Source organism: Protopterus annectens, chromosome 1.part0, assembly GCF_019279795.1.
Source record: "Protopterus annectens isolate FY-2018-M chromosome 1.part0, PAN1.0, whole genome shotgun sequence".
Taxonomy (NCBI): Eukaryota; Metazoa; Chordata; order Ceratodontiformes; family Protopteridae; genus Protopterus; species Protopterus annectens.
The window spans coordinates 649610797-649627692 of NC_056725.1; positions in this window are offsets into that span (position 1 = coordinate 649610797).

A 16896-nucleotide genomic window follows, 5' to 3' on the forward strand; every position below is an offset into this window, starting at 1 on the left:
AATGCTGAGGTATCCCCAAGCACCAAAACTAAAAGTTTGCCCCTTTCCTTCAATAGCATAAAAGTACAATACAGCACCAAAATCATAAACATTCACCCAAGCGACCACTTCAACATAACTATAAGCACCAAAATGAAACACTTATTACCCAAGCAAGTAAATGTAATAACAAGAACAGGTGTAACACAAGATTAGTTAGTCAATAAACTAAATGCATTTGCACTTTGTACTGGGTAACTGCAATACATAACACTTCAGCTTAAATAAGTCTAACTTAACTAAATACAGCAGGAAAAAAAGGTCTGGGCAGTTTTTCACTCCTGCTAGGTAAACTTCAGAAGCTTCTGCGAATTTCCCCTTAAATAAAGATGATCGATAATTAACAAAGGATAATGACACACAAACATACCTAAACATTCTATTAATAACAATTTACATGAAGTAAACATGTTCCTGCATCTTATATGTTTATTTTGGTTACATTTTCAAGAAAGAATATAATGAGGGGATGGAAGGAGTGCTGTATGTAATATGCATGCATCATAACCAAACCTAGGTAATCAGAACTTTGAAGACTAATTGAAACCTTTGATAAAAATACATAAGCACATGCAAATATAACATAAGCCATAACTGAACTGTGGGTTTATTTAAAATGGAATTGTAAGGTCAATGACTAGGAACATGAGTGAAAATAAGTCGAGGCAGGGATCAAGAGGGTGGAGGTAGTAGAGGTGTTTGGCAGGAGGGGAAGAGAAATGTACCTAAATTTACCTAGCAGGAGTGAAAAACTGCCCAGAAAGCTCTCATCTGCATAATAACTCTGGAGTTTTCCTAATAGACACAGGTAAGCAACTCTTCAAAGTAATTTTTTTTTAACGGAAAAGAAAGAACTTCTTTGAACTAACTGCAAAGATGCATGCAACTAAAACAGAATATTGAAAAAGTATGCAACTCTAGTACTTTTTTGAAGTGCAAGTATTTTTTAAACCAGCTTGACTATTTCTCTGCCATCAACATACTGTTAAATTCTGACATTCTGACGCAAACAAAAACACAAAAACACACTAGGTCACTACCTATGCGTATAGCAGTGACAAGAGCTAATTTTTAAATGACTGGCCTAACCAGCAGCTACCTCATCAGTGCACCAACAGTCGATAATAATAATAATACTTATTTTTTTGTTAACTTGATGAATAGATGGATAGGCTTATCCAAGAACCATTTTTAGCCCCAACCTCTGTCTTGGGACAAGAATAACAGAAACTGTAAATGAACCACAATATTCAGAGTACAAAAGCATTGCACTTTATATAGCATACATATTTCAGGCTAGAGAAAGGAAGTATTCATACAGCAGAAAATTTAGCAACAATTATTACACTGTCCATGAAAATTAAGCAGGTTAAAATGATGAGATTGGTCAAATAATGCAACGGGTAATGGTTTTGTCAACAATATATACTGAAAAACATGTTAATATTACAAATTAGAAACATAAAAGTAAATTAGACATCTCAATGGATACTTGCACTACAATTATATAGGAAACTTTTGAGTTAACAACACTATGATCCTTTCAAAACTATTTCACTCATCTGCTTTCTAAAAACAGTCTCAAACTATCACTATGTCACAAGGATTTAAAAAAAGATGAACTGTCAACCTTTTAATAAGAATAATAATACTGAACATTAGCTTCACTAAAGAATTAAATATTATAATTAATAAGTAATGAAATAAATAGTAACTCACCTGTTGATTCCAGAACAGCCTGATGAAAGAAGCAGCAATAAATCCACCACAGTCCTCCTGATTGCCTCGCTCTCTACTTTAAAAATAATTTGTCTTGTTGTGCCAAAAAAAAAAAAAAAAAATGTTTTAATTGTAAACAAAACTAAATACAGCAGGAAAAAAAGGTCACAATATCAGGTCCAACACCGAAAACCGACTGACTGATTCTCGCTCTTTTCCCAGCACATAAAGCCCGGGAAGAGAGCGACAACCAATCAGCTGCATTTGCCCAGCAAGCACGTCATGACGTGCCTGCAGACGTCGCAGTCCGAGCCCCTTCCATATCTATGCGGTTTGTGTCTCAACCGCATAGACTTCTGGGAAGTTCTGGGCATCACAATGATGCCTTCTTTGCTCCTCCGGGCTGCAATGAAAACATTGCAGCAAGAATTTAAAAAAAAAAAAAAAACGCTGTTGCGATTGAAGCGCGCAATGCGCATGTGCATAATTTCGAGTCGCGGACTCGAAATTTAAAGTAGAAAAACAGATTTTTTTTTTTTTACATAAAAAAACAAAATAAACTACACTCAGCTGTCTAGCTGAGGGGGCTGCAGTCCGGCAGCCTGATGCCACGAGCCGCCCCTGCCTAAATGTATCTATTTCTTTTTCTTTTTTTTTTTTTTTTTTTTGGATGGTCTTTCAATTCCCTTTGCCTTGTTTCCCAGGTCTCTATAGAACTTTTGGAGGTCATCAATAAATTGCTTATTTTGTACTTTTCCTTTATATTTATCTGTGTATCTTCTAAGTTTTTCTGCCTGTACTGAGATTTTTAGTTTATTTGCAATAGTGCAAGGCATACCCTGATCCATTATAATACTGTACATTGCTTTTATCACGTCTATCTTTCTAAGTATTTTTGTTGATCTATTCTCTTTTAACAGCGACACTTCTTGTTTTAACTGATTTATAAGTTTTCTCTGTTCGATACTTCAATGATGGTATTTTATTTCTTCCCTTCCTTTCCCTTACTACCCTGTGTTCTTGTGGTAGAATTTTATCTGTTATTAATTTATCTGCACAGTAAGATATCCTGTTTACTTCTGTTATATCGCAGGAATCTCTAGGAACAGCGCTAATTACTGTGTTAATTTGTTTTATCAAACTTTTGACTTTTTGGGTTTTATTGACCTTCTGCAGTCTATTTATTTCATTGATCTCAATATGTCTATCTATCTCTATTAAATCAAGCAACTCTTCTCTTAGCTCATTTTGTTCTATACTAAGGGCACATTCTTTGTTCTCCATTTCCTGCAGGCATTCTATAGAGAGTTCTATAGCATCTTTCTATGGCACATTCTCTTCAATTTCATCCTGTGTCATCCATTGCTCTGTCATATGGGAGCACACTGGCCTAACACTCCTCAGCATTGATTGAGTCAGAGTTGCCACAGTTTCCTGTTCCTTCCCTTGCTGTCCAGATTCAAATGAACATTTATACTGCTTTCTTGTGGAAGGCTCTAAAATATCTTCATATAGCAAATGTCCAGTTGCTTTCTGTTCCACTGGTTTCTCCTTAATTTGGATGTCTGTTGCTCTATCCTGCTGTGGTACTTTCTGAGTTAGGTTTTCTATACTGACACCTTCACCTTGGAGGTACTCTATAACTTCAGTTTCTATTTCTTTAACATCTCCATTACTAATCTTTTTGTCTACTTTTCCTCTTTGTCTTCTTATTATTTGTATTGTAAAGTTTTCCATGTCTGGATTCCTTTGCTTGTATTTCTCTTCAAATATCTTTAGTCTGCTCTTTTTGTATTTAGTTTTGCATAAATATTACACCATATTAGATCTCTTTTTCTTTCCCACGTCTCCTGATCTTCCTATTTCTTCTTACCTTGGGGACTCATTCCATCATGCTGTGATGTAACTTGTGTTAGACCTTCAACACCATATCCTTCACTTTGCAAACATTCCATAACTTCAGCTTCTATTTTTTTAATTTAAACTTTACTAGTCTTCTTTTCTACATTTCCTCTTTGTGATATTTTTTTATTGTCAAATTTTCCATATCTGGATGCCTTTGCCTGGATTCCTCTTCGAATATCTTTGGGTCTGCCTTTTTTCTATTGATTAATTTGGCTTTTGACTTTGCATAAATATTGCACCATATCAAATCTCTCGTTCTGTCCCATGTCCATATTTCTTTTTATAATTTTCAAAAATCTCTAGATTTTGTTGTTTATATTTTCTCACTTCCTCAGTGAGTCTATATCTTATGTTCGAAGTTTTATAACTTTGAATGCTAAAATATCAAATTTAAATGTTCAAAGTTATAAAACTTCGAACATATGTAAAAAAAAAACAAACAAACCCAAAACTAATGGCTGTAGGGAGAGGGGCAAGCCCCCTTGCATCCCCCTATGAGGGGGTGCTGCACCCCCACACCCCCCGCTCTTTAAATATACCAACTCCGAGACCACACTACAGTGCAGTAAGGTTAATCTTTCCTTTACCGCACTATAGTGTGGTCTCGGAGTTGGTATATTTAAAGAGCGGGGGGTGTGGGGGGTGCAGGGGGGCTTGCCCCACTTGCCTACACTAGTCAGGTAAGTTCCGTTTGTTCTTTTTTTATTATATGTTTGATGTTTTCAAACTTCGAACATATAATATAGACCCTCCTCAGATGCTTCTTTGTCTAATCAAATCAAAGTTTCTTGGTCTATATACTTGTTCTCAGGTTGGGAGAGAGGAAATTTATTCCTATCTTCCTTTTTATCTCTTAATCTTTGTGTATATCTTGTGTCTGGAAATTCCGGGCTTTTTGCATAATAGTAACAATATGTACAGTAAACTCTCAGTTAACCAGCACCCATGGGCATTGGTAGATACCGGACAAGTGTAGTTTCTGGTTGCTTGTTGGTAAATGCCAGTTAACTGTAGTTTCTGGTTGCTTGAGAATTAATATTAAAAATAGTCTGGAATAACACTCTACCCTATACTATTTGTTTGGTTTTACTTGTTCTCAAGTTGGGAGAGAGGGAATTTATTCCTATCTTCCTTTTTAGAACTCTAAAATTCTAAAAATGTAAGGTATATTTCTGTGTGTGTGTGTGTGTGGGGGGGGGGGGCGGAAAGTGCAACACATGAAAATTGTACTGTATTTCTTTGATATTTTTGCCAGTTGCTTGAGAGTGCCATTTGCTTGAGTTCCTGCTAACTGAGAGTTTACTATAATTTCTTTCTTATCCTCAGTAGTCCACTCTGTCAACTTTATGTCTCTTCTTTGGCTTATCAGTTTCTGTGATTTTTGTAGACTGCTACTTCCTTCTACAACTGGAGTGCCATCCTCCCCCAGGGCCTGATCTAACCCCATTTTAGGAATGTTTCTGTACTTTGAGGATTCTACACTGTCATTTTTTCCAGTCCCAGCACCAGTGCACCTACCAGGATTGGGGACTTTTTTATCCTGGGTCATCTGCATCCAGCTATATTTTTTATTTTTGACTTACTTCTGTCCATCATATAAGCTATATAACATACAGTCTATGTATCAGTGTCATCTTGGTGAGATTTTGTGGAATACAAGGTCCACCTAAAGAAGGTACTCAGCAAGACATGTGGATAAATTAAATTTCAGCAATACTACTCTACTTTCTTACTGACTTAAGATCTCTCAATTTGGACTCCCTCCCTGCTTGGCACTGTTGCTGTCCACTTAACATCATACAAATATGATTGGCATCATTGTTTGGCTCTGTGCACTACTAGTAAATGTGATAACAGGAACTGGCAGGAGATCATTATTTGCCATTGCTCTACTTTTGGGATTAGACATGTGTGGTGTTAGATGGGAACATGCCCAATGTAGGGCACAGAGATGTGGTGTTCAGGAGTCCAGAATATTTATTGGACTCCTACTCTACTTTTGGGATTAGACATGTCTGGTGTTAGATGGGAACATGCCCAATGTAGGGCACAGAGGTGGGGTGTTCAGGAGTCCAGAATATTTATTGGACTCCTACTCTACTTTTGAGATTAGACATGTCTGGTGTTAGATGAGAACATGCCCAATGTAGGGCACAGAGGTGGGGTGTTCAGGAGTCCAGAATATTTATTGGACTCCAGGTAAAGCACCACAACCAAAGGCTTCTACAGGGGGGGCAATTCTGGCTCCCAGTACAAGTCTGAGGCTTGGAATAGTCTGGCCAAGGTTGTATCCAGTGCAACTGGCATCTCATATTCTGGAAAACAGAGTAAGCACCATTTCAATGACCTAATAAGGCACAAGAGGGATACACTCAACCAGTGGTTGGATGGGTTTCAAACTATCAACATCCCACAGTTGTGTACGTATACTAATAAAGAGAATTTATAATACATAGAAAGCTAAATATAGCAAAACCTTTATGCATAATACTCTCCTGTCTCTTTCTTTTCTTTTCTTAGCTAATCCTGAAACTGAGTTGAATCGGCAGGCTTATGATGATCATTTGGTGAGACTGAGGGAAGCAAGTGGTATGTATGCAGCACAAGTATTATCGTAGCTTTAAAAGTTAAAGATATATATATATTTTTTTGCTTTCTATACATTAGTAGCAAAGTGAGCATGCATATCCTAACTGTAAAAAATGGTATGCATGCATAAGTCAGTAGCACAAACCAACTTTAGGAGGCAAATGTAAGACTGTAGTCAGAGGATGTGGGTTCAAATATCACGAGTAACAACTATACAATATTGTATTTATTTAATAATATTACGTAAATTAAACTCTATCCAAATGCAGCTCCGATTGGCTTATTTATTTAGTGACGTGCACCTGTTCTGCCTTTTATATTGGTCAAACCTCATGCACCCTTAGGATTCGTATCTCAGAACATATGAGTGACATGAGAAACAAAAGGCTATCTAATACCTAATATAAATATTCTATTAAACATTTAACAATGCAGTTCAGATTTGTAGTTATTGACAAAATTGAGGGAGATAGCATAAACAAAATTGGTTGGCATGGCTTGCTTAACAAAAGAGAAAAAAGTTGGATAATCAAGTTAGGAGGTTTATTTTCCCCAGGTTTGAATGAACATTTATAATTATTCAATCATAAGCCTGTTTCTTTAAGGGTTGTGTATATATATATATATATATATATATATATATATATATATATATATATATATATATATATTTGTGTATGTGATAGCAACATTTAATGTATCTCTGATGATTGTTAATGCTAGGAGCATTAATAATAAAGTTTTTTTATTAGAAAATGTGCTACGTTCCCAAAAGATTGATGTTGTTATAGTTTATGAAACATGGTTAAAGAGCAATGACTGGAAACCAGTTCTGTCAGGGTATAAATGTTTTACTGTAACAGACATTCTAACAAAAAATCAGGTGGAGGTGTTATGACAGGGATTAAAGATAGCTATGAGACATGTGATTATTACATGTTCAATGATAACTCCAATACTATAGACTGTGTAACTGTGACAATAAAGACAACCCTGGAACATATAACAATTTTGGAGTGTACAGACCACCAAAGTCAAGTGCAGATGACCTAGAGGAATTCATACATTTCTTACAGGGAACACAAGAGGGAAGAATAATATTAGCTGGGGACTTAAATTTACCAGAAACAGACTGGAATAATATTGATTCAACAATGTTAGTAAAGAAATTATTCACAGAGTACATTCAGGAACAGCAAATGCTTCAGATTGTAAAAAAACCTACCAGGGGACAGAATATACTACATTTTGTTTGTGTTCCTAAAGAAATTACTTTAACTTCAAGTCAAGTTTTACCACCATTGATGTGCAGTGATCATGGGGTCATTAAGCTTAATTTGTTGCTAGATAATTCTGTCCAACTGAAATCTAAGACAATGCACAGAAGGTTAATTACAGATTATAGGGAAGCAAAAAAGTTGCTATATAAAACTAACTGGAGTGAGGTGTTCAGTGGAAAAACTGCAGATGAAATGTGGAAAGTTTTGAAAGAGAAATTGTTTGAGTGCAAAAAGTTAAAAAAATGTTTAACATTAGGATCTAGGCACGTAACATCAGGGGGGTATATTTCCATAAGAACAAGATACCTGATTAAGGTGAGAGACAAAAAATATAAGAAATGGAAGAGAAGTCGAACTACAACTTTGAAAACTGAAATAAACGAGCTGGACAAACAGATTAAGCATAGTATTAGACAAGAGCAAGAAAATTTTGAAGAAAATGTATATAAAGATATTGAGCATAATAGGAAACTTTTTTATAGATACATAAGATGTGGAAGGAGTAAAGATACACAAATTGATAAACCCTGCCTGATGATGTAAGTGATCATTCCTTGACCTACATTACTAGAGAAAAGAAAGACTTCCCAAACCTCCTCACCATTGGAACAGCACGCTCTACCAAACACTTTAAGGCAGAATTATTTCAAACTGACCTTAAAGCATGCAACTGGAACCCATTAAAGTCCCTCCCACTTGAAGAGGCAGTACAGTATTTTAACACTGCTTTCTTATCTATCCTGGATAAGCATGCTCCCAAACGTGCCATTAGAATGAAGTCTAACCCAGCCCCATGGCTTTCTAATGAAACTAGGAATCAAATTCTACTTAGGAACAAAGTCTGGGCTAAATAGAGAACCTATAGAAATAGCTCTGATCACCTATATTATAGGCAGCTCAGAAACAGTACAAAAAAAGCTATACTTACAGATAAAAAAAACTACTATTGTAAACTTCAGCAAACTCATCAAAATAATCCCCAACAGTTCTGGTCTTGCATTAATAGGCTCCTTTCCCCAGGTAACTCCCGAACACCCACCCCACTTGATGCAGATCCAAATACTCCCCATCAAACTGCCAATACCTTCAACTCTTTCTTCACTGACACTATACAATCTCTAGCTACTCAACTTATCTCAGAAAACTCCAGCATTCCCATCGACTTACCCCACTCTTTCTCGAAATTCAAACTACAACCCATCTCTACTTCTCTCATCTTTAAACTTATTCTAAAACTTAAACCATGTACTCCATCTGCTGACCAACTTCCTTCCCAATTTCTCCAAAAAGCAGCTAAGGAAATTGCTTACCCTATATCAATCCTTATAAATAGGACAATCCAAGAAGGTACCATCCCAGATATTTGGAAAATCTCCCACATTATCCCCTTACATAAAGGCGGGAACTCCAATGATTACTCTAACTATCGGCCAATTGCTCTTTTATCACCCCTAGCAAAAATTATGGAAAAATGCATTCACAAACAACTTCTACCCCATCTCTCTCAATACAACCTAATAGCACACTGTCAACATGGCTTTAGACCATCTCATAGTACCACTACTGCCCTTCTATCCTTCACAGATACCATCAATAGAAACCGTAACAAAAACCTTCTCTCATCTGCACTCTTCATTGACCTCTCTAAAGCTTTCGACATGGTTAACCATACCCTCTTAATCAATATTCTGGAATCTCTCCCCTTTGATTCTCTAGCCTTAAAATGGTTCACATCATACCTCAGCAATAGACAACAAGCAGTCCTCTGGGAAAATCAAGTCTCATCCTTTTTACCTGTTACTACTGGGGTCCCTCAGGGCTCTATTCTTGGACCACTTCTCTTCTCCTTATTTATTAATGATCTCCATGTAGAAATTCCACAAGCCACTTGTATTCAATATGCAGATGACTCCACACTAATATGCTCATCAACCTCTCCATCTGAACTATATTCTCTTACTCAAGATGTTTTCAACACTGTAGAAACATGGTTTTCCAAACGCTGTCTCCTTCTTAATGCTAAAAAAACAAAACTCCTTCTATTTACACCTACTACTAGGTCTTCCCCCTTAGACTTCTCTATCTCTTCAAATAATGGTGCTGTTATTCTCCCTGACACTACCACTAAACTTCTAGGAATAACCATTGATAATAATCTCTCATTTGATTACCATATAAACAATACCATTAAAACAGTAAACAGAAAAATAGACTCCCTATACAGAATAAAACCCTTCTTAACTTCGGCAGCCAGAGCCAAGATTGCTCATTCCCATCTAATCTCAACCCTCCTATATGCTTCACCTATATTTACCAACCTTAAGAAAACCAACCTTAACAAATTAGTAACCTCCTATAATAACATTGCTAGATTTGCTACTGAAAATCCCTTCAGAACCCATCACTGTTCAAATCTTAAACAACTAAATGGCTCGAATTCCAAAACCATCTGATTATCCCCCAACTCATAATTGCCCACAAAATATTTTACCAACCCAATAATACCCCTATACTCTCAAACCTCATAGTCCCATATAATAATCTGAACTCCCTATGTTCTTCTAGCAAACCTCTTGCCAGCTTAACAAAGTCTAATAATGCAGCTGGTGACTCTCTGTTTACCAACACAACAGGAAAACTCTGGAACCTACTACCCACTGAACTAACTCTAACTACATCCTTGCCACTCTTTAAACAGAAACTTAGAAAACACCTCCAAATGCACTGGCTATGCCCTTGTAGTAACCCTAACTAACCATCCTCTTCACCCCTCTTTCTTCCTCTTCTTTCCATACTTCCAAACTTCTACATGCTTTTGACTTGTAAATAAGACTGACTCTTTCTAAACTCTAATCAACTTAGTGTTTAAATAATTCTATCTCATATGATCTATTGTACATAACTCTTACTATTCTGTTTTTGAGCTGTCTTAAGCTGTATTCTGCTCTCTGTACTGTTTCTCAAGTGTTCTTATCTATTGTACATAACTCTTACTGTATTATATCTGTTCTAGCTCTCTTAAACTTTACTCTGTTTTACTTTAACATTTCTCTAGTATTTTTATCTCAAGAATGTATTAACTACCTGTTTTTTATTTTTGATTTTTTAATCCTTTTTTTTCACCATGGAACAATATTTGATACTTTGTATATATGTGTGGAGCTTTTCTCCCCGGGCCTCTACTGAAAATGGAAATATATCCAGCTAGACTAGCCCAGTCAACAAATGTAAAATAAAAAATAAATAAATAAATGTGCAGATTCTATAATGTATTCTCAGACACAACATATTATAGATATATTTACAAAATCTAATGCAAAACAGTTTGGCTCCACAAAAGGGGTGGCAAGTTGTCCTAGTGACATCCAGGTAACCCCAGGTACTGGAATCAAATTAGATTATATTGAAAAAGAACTGTGCAAACTGGATCCAAACAAAGCGCAGGGAGGAGACGGATTAAGTAACAATTATTTGAGAACACTTAAGCAAGAATTACACTGGCACTACATCTATTATTCAATAGGTCATATAAATATGGGGAGATTCCTCAAGATTGGAGGCATGCACTTATTAAATCTGTCTCTAAGGGAAAGGGGAGTAGGACAAACCCAGAATCATATAGACCCTTAAGTCTACCTTCGTGTTGTAGAAAAATAATGGAGAAGGAAATACTGGATAAGTTATTGTCAGAACTGGATAGGTTGGAACTTGAAACCATATATCAGCATGCATATGTTGAAAATAGAATTTTTACCACATGTAACATGATGTTCTATAACAGCTATGAATAAAAAATTGTGCTGTGATGTGATTTATATAGATTTAACTTCAGCATTTGACAGGGTCATGCACAAAACACAATAAATTAGTACAACAAGGTATTGATGTACTGTTGATAAGATGGACAGCTGCATGGCTTACAAATAGGACATGACAAGTATCGCACACCAACTGGACAGGTGAAATCCTTGGTTACAGTCAAGGTGTCCCACAGGGCTCTGTACTAGGCCCTTACTTGTTTAGACTGTATCTTTCAGACCTTACTTTTTCATCTGAGGTGTTCTACAGTCTATATGCTAACGACCTGAAATTGGGTAAACTAATTACAAGTGTTGCAGATAAGGCATGTCTGCAAAATAATTTGACTAAATTAACCATTTGGGCACAGGAGAATAATATGTTGATAAATACATAAAAAACTAAGCATATGAGATTTGGGAGACATAAACTGAAAGGTGAATATTTAATACAGCACACAGTGATTGAAACTGTAGACTCATTTAAGGACCTGGTTATATGGGCAGATTCAGCTATGAGTTTTTCTAATCATATCAACCAATTGGCTAATGATAGTTATAGAACTATAGGCTGTATAAAAAGATTTATAAAGTCTAGGAAAGCAAACATAATGAAGTCATTGATTGTTAGTTTCATTAGACCCAAACTTGAGTATGGAATAACAATATGGAAACCCTATAGGAAAACAAGCATGAATAAACTGGAAAGAGTACAGCGGAAATATACCAAGGGCATCCATGGATGTAAAAATCTAAGTTATTATGAAAGACTACAATATCTGAACTTGTACAGTGTCTCTTACAGATATTTAAGAGGAGATCTTAGTCAGGTATATAGGGCATTTAGGAACAACTACCTCTGGGAATGTTTGGGGTTATCAAAAAGTACTAGACAATCATTGGATTACCTATGTAGAAGATTCTATAGGAATGAGAAGTGCACTAATTGGTTCTCTGATAGAGTAGCTGATGCTTGGAACAGACTACCAAATTACATTAAAGCAAGTACTAGTTTAGATATTTTTAAGAACAGCCTGAACATTTATTATGGGAACAGGTGTTTTGGTATATTGGCAAGCTAGCAGGACTTTAATGCCCGTGCTTGAAACATTTGTATGTATGTATGTATGTATGTATGTATGTATGTATGTATGTATGTGAATATCCTATGCACTGTTTTCACTGAAGAAGGCAGTTTTTCGGCTGAAACTGGTCTGATATATGGGGCTTATGCTTGCTGCATGATCCCTTGGATAGAGCTACCACAGTAAAGTTATTGTGAATTCCACATTCTGAGTGCTGGCCTTGATTTTTTCCAGTGATCAGGTCTGTTCAACAGTGCTGCTAGCTATGCCATTCCCTGTCCATTATTTAAGTCACAGACTTCAAGAATGACATATGCATACTATGTCCAAACAGCTGTCTAGACAATTACAGATTGTGGGCAATCATTGACTCCAGCTGTGATATTAGTATAACACAGACAGTATCAACACACACCAAAGAGTGTGGCCACAGCCATGACAACACATAAGATGAAAGAAAAATACGGGGAGGATTTGTTATGTTATGAAAACAAATGTACAAACCAAGGATAATGTAGACATCACTCCATGTAAGTAGACCAGTTGGTATGTGATCTGTGTCCTGGGGTAGATGGTATGTGGAACATCCACTAGCATGTGGCCATAGTGGTGAGTACTCCATTGTATGTAACACAACTACTGAGTATGTGCAGGACATTCACATCAAAGGCCATAATACCTCAATAGCTCATAGTCTTCATCACACCAATAACTGATTACAATGCACCCTTCTTTATCTAACTCCATACACATCTTCCAGTGTTGTGTAATTGAAGTGTAACACCTTTGTCACACATCTTATTGGCCATACCTAGGTATTCTTTTCGTTTCATACACATTACTGTCTGATGGTGCAGAACACCCATGAAGGAGTTACACCAGACGCATGTGTGATACCTGTTTTAGTGATGCATGCAGTACAAACATAGCTGTTTGACAACATTGATGGCATGGTTAACATTCATGACAGTGTGAACTGTGCCATATATATGGCATCCACACCAGTCAACTAGAATGGATTTATTGTAATGTCACATACACTTATAGCAGGGTCCCTTCTAACACCTCCAGCAGATGTTACAGTGTCAGGACTGTGTGCTTGATTACTCTCATAGATAACGGACATGTCATAATAGTTGTATAAGTGTATTCATGCAGAAGCATCTATGATCACTCAGAATATGTTGTGTCAGAGACATGGGATTACAGGTGGTATTATTCTGATACTGTCCATGATTGTGCTTGCTTCTTTTAGTGTTGTCCATGCACCTGTAATTTTGTCCCACCTGTTGTAGACCTCTGCTGACCTTATACTCATATTCAGACAAATCAGTTTGCAATTTCACAATATGCAATGAACACTGATTGTATATAACATCCCTGATAGATGTCCTCTCAATTGTTCATGAGATGCTTATCTCACAAAAACATCTTCATTGTTATGTCACCTTGCCCGACAGTCAGATAATATGCATTTTTACTGTGAAGTCTGTACTGTACCACATTGATATGTGATTAGTGTTCCTGCTACAAATGTCTTCCATTTACATGCCCTCATCTGCTGTACATAACAATGTTTCACCTATCCTCTTTCCCTTTGTTCATTCCTACAGTTCATCTGTGTGTCTCTATGCAATATATGCACTTTCCCTGACATTTTATTTTAAATGGCAGTCTGTGTACTATTACAGATCATTTACACAACTTTTTTACAGAATGCCTGGAATGGGATTTCACAATACTCTGCACTGTATGTCCTGTACTGTGTGTGGACCATACATATTACTATATAATAAACCCTGGTAATCATTGTGGCGTTCAACTCAATCCTGCTAACCTAGATTGCTCTACTGTAAACAGATTTGCTATTTATGTTGTTTTGTACGGTTTCTACAAAACCATGCTCATTTACGTTTAAATGTAATGTGTGGCATGAATATATAATTGCTGCCGCTGATCACCGTGCAAACACATAAACTCCATGTAGGCTTAACATGAAGCTTACATGAGTTTATTTAATCCTACAGTATGACTGCACTATTATCTCTGTAAAGAATACTTCTCACTGATAATATTGCTATTTGTGCAGTTTTAATATATTCAGTTGTTCACAAATTAATTACATCTCTTTGTCTTATACTTTTTAAGTTTATTTTTCAGAAAATGCTCTGGAATGCAGATGTGTTTAGGCTGCCAGAGGTGTGACATTCCATATGCCTTAGGTGTTAATGAGTTAATCAGGACATGTTGGGAACTCACTCTTTCAATTTATGTGACATTTATTTACCAGGAAAGTTTGACTGGGCATGGAACCCATTTTCAGTGGAAGCCTGAGGATAAAAGCTCCAGAAACATGAACAGTAATTCACTATTTGTAATACAAGCACGATGACAAATGAGACAATAGTGCAATTTACACAATGCAAATGAGATGGAAGAAGAAACAGCAGTACAATATTTTCATTTATAAGTATTTACTTTTTTGTCTATAACGTTTACAATTTGGAAGCTTGCTTGTTTATAGATGAGAGTTTAGATTAGGTTTTGCAGATGAGTCATTATTAAGAGGAGACGGAGAAGATAGTAGACAGTACAGAAGATGGAAAGAGTGATTGGAAGATGAGAGAAGAGAGGAAGAGTAACAGATGAATTAAATGAGTAAAGTATGCCCCGAAGAAGAGAAAGGATGATGCTTCAACCTAGTGTGATGCAAGTACGGAGTCAGGACTGGGTGAGACAGTGTTTAGTGAGTATTTAAACAAGTGAGTGCTAGCTATCAGTCTGAAATCCATAGTGATACTATTCCATGCTTTGATTACTGAGTTTGAGTATAGATGGTGTCCAATGGACTTTTTAGTTTTACAAATTGCAGGAAGTTGTTTTTTGGATGAATAAAGGTGAAGGGGGTTAAGCAGGTAAAGATTAATAGTAGAGCTAACACTAAGACAAGCAAAGATGTTGTATATAGTATGTTCCTGGAGGAATTCGGGTATATTTGAGATAGGCAGGTATCTTGAGCAACTTTAAGGATTTCAGTGCAATGTAATCATGGGAACTGATTGGTGGATTTGTTACAAACTTAGCCACTTTATTATGCAATAGTTCTAGTTTGTTGTTATATTGACCTGTAGTTTGGCTAGAGTGGGAGAAGCACAGAGTAAGGAAGGAAGGAGTTGATTACAGCCATGAAGTGTACAAAACTGACCACCCATTTGTCTAAGGATTTTTTCCTAAATTTACTTGGCTGTTGATTGCAAAGGGCTGGTGGTACTTATATGAGTTTGTATGCCCTTGAACCTTTTGAATCCACGATATGTTGTATCCTGTCTGCATGAGCCAGGTCAACTATATCAACATAATCCCCTGCACAGATTTTTTTCCTTAACTAATGAGAGAATGTGGGAGTTGAATGTCAAACCCTGATGGGGTTTCATCATGTTCATTCTTATAGAAGCTATTTGACTAACTAATACTGTCGGAAAGCTCACTGGATAATAGTAAATGAGAAAATGTAAACTGCTATGACCAGTACAGCAACATTTCCCTCCCTTAACTCTACACTTACCTCTGTTGTAGTTGGCAAACATTTGTCCAACTAGAACTGAAACAGCTGGGATCCCCCTTCTTGGTTAACAGCTTCAGAGAAATCTTTTAAATATTCATCTACATGATGGCTGTGTAATTCATCTAAGTCAGGGTGGTCCATCTGTGTCACTTTACCCAATGGGACTTAAAAGGGTAGGTCATCTTCCAGTTGTACTGCTGGATCTTTTCTTGCCTTGCATCTTGCTTTCTTGCGTGCAGGCCCCCCTTATCCAATGTTATTGATTTGGATATTTGTTAACCTCTTTTCTTCAAGACATTGAATGACCTCTTCCTAATCCTCAGGACTTTCATTGGACCATTCTTCAAAAAACACCTAAGTTTGGACAGCTATCCCCTGCCATTTCTTATGAATATTGTAAGTAGATAGCCTTGTCCTAATGAAGTACAGTAGTTAGTAATTAACATAAAAAAAATATTTGATCCAAAAAGTGACAAAAAAAAAAAAACAAAACAAATGAGTAGTTATTATGCAAACAAATGAAATATGTTAAGACAATAATTTCAATTAAAAATAATACAGGAAAATAATTACCATTGCCTCTCTAAACAGAGAAAAATTAAGCCATATCTGTACTTAAAAATAAAAGATGATGATGTTGCTAGAAATAAAATTATGATTTTAATAGAAAGAGACTTACAAAGAATATAAGAAGCTGCCAGCAAATGGGTATTCAATTAATAAACAATTACCAGTTGCAAAATCCACTAGCCTATCACATGATAAATGGAAGTATAAAACACTTATTCAATATATGACATATTAAATTACTAAATAAAAATTAATCAAAATCTCAAAAAGAATGGAATTAACATAAAATATTACCAGCTTATCCTGTGATTAATATATAATTGTATTACCAAATATCTCAAGCACAA